Below are 1404 nucleotides of genomic sequence, written 5' to 3'. Positions count from 1 at the left end.
GTCCCGCATGGCGCTAGGATCAGCGGGGCGGCATGTGTGCGAGCTAATACGCCCTGAAATATTTGAATGCTTGAAATTTAATTTCTTACAGTATGCATGCTGCATTCCCAATGCTTCCATACCAAACAGTACGGTACCCTGCAGCCTGTGTGTGGAGTCCGTCGCACTGTCAGCAAGGCCGACTGCAGGAGCGTGCGCGCAGCAGCCGTTTGGCACCCTGCCGCACGCTTTCTACTGCAAATCAGAATTTAGTGCGCCATCTGAGCAGCAGGATTCCCTGAGCGCACAGCAATTGCAGGCAAGGTTGCCAATGGGTAATGTTCTTGGCCATGCAAAGCGAATTTGGAAAGGACCTGCAGCGTTCACATGACACAGCAATTGACTTGGGATACATGAAGACTTTCACAGCTCGTGGATGCGACTTGGTTACCTTCAATAATCAGACCGCGCTGCATCCGCAGGTGTCAATTACTCAACTGCCAGCAAAGCTGTTGCTGATGCTGTCGTAGCACGCACGGCAGCCAGCGTCCACCTTTTTCTTGGATGCGTGTGTCTTGCCAAAAGAAATCAGCAATTATTTCTGCTGAATGTTTTCCACGTAAGTGTCAGCGCCTTCGCCGCAGTTCAAGGCGACTGAGCGACTGCAAGCGAGATGGCTGGGTACGTTGATACTTGGGTTGCGAGCGAGTCCGACGTCATCAATGTGGTGACCGGGGGCTCCGCGGCAAGCAACCCGTTTTCGATTTTTTTCGGTTGAACTGTTGACGTACTGCTCGCAACAGCAGCCACGCTTCGTCGATGTCATGATGCCATCAGTCACGACCCGTTGCTGGCCAGTGACCGGTGATTTGATAAGTGCGCTTCCAGATTGTACCTAGAAATTCACGCACTCATATTCAACATTCGAAACATTTCCAAGTAGTTCGTGACAACGAAGCGGGCCCAAGCGTGGTCTGGGTATTCACAACATCGACCGATCGGCCCGCTGAGATGGCGATATCGCGCGGTTTTAGCTGGGATACAGCCAGGCAACTTGACAGCCGTGCCCTGCGCTCCTGTCCCGTGCGGCCCCTGGCAGCACGCCGCCGCTGGGCGCCCACAGTGAAGGTGCACGCGGCCACGGCGGCGGCGTCTGCGGAGCAGGCAGGGGACGTGGTCACATGGACAGCGCTCCTGCCATACCACACGCTGTTGGAGGGTCCATTTGCAGGTGCTGCCATCAAGGTGGTGGCCGTCGTGGACAGGGCCACAGGTGCGGGCGGATTACGTCACCCTTTTGCGTCACCTGCCCGGCAGGCCACCCCCGGCCCGTCCCTCACAGGGAGGGACGCGCAGCTGCCACGCAGCAATCAAAGGGCGTTTGGGCCAAGCCCGCGCCCTACCCCCCCCCCCCCTCCTTTCCCC

The sequence above is a fragment of the Monoraphidium neglectum genome (genome assembly GCF_000611645.1).
Source record: "Monoraphidium neglectum strain SAG 48.87 unplaced genomic scaffold scaffold00261, whole genome shotgun sequence".
In the NCBI taxonomy this organism is placed as follows: domain Eukaryota; kingdom Viridiplantae; phylum Chlorophyta; class Chlorophyceae; order Sphaeropleales; family Selenastraceae; genus Monoraphidium; species Monoraphidium neglectum.
Note: the sequence above shows the minus strand (reverse complement) of the source record.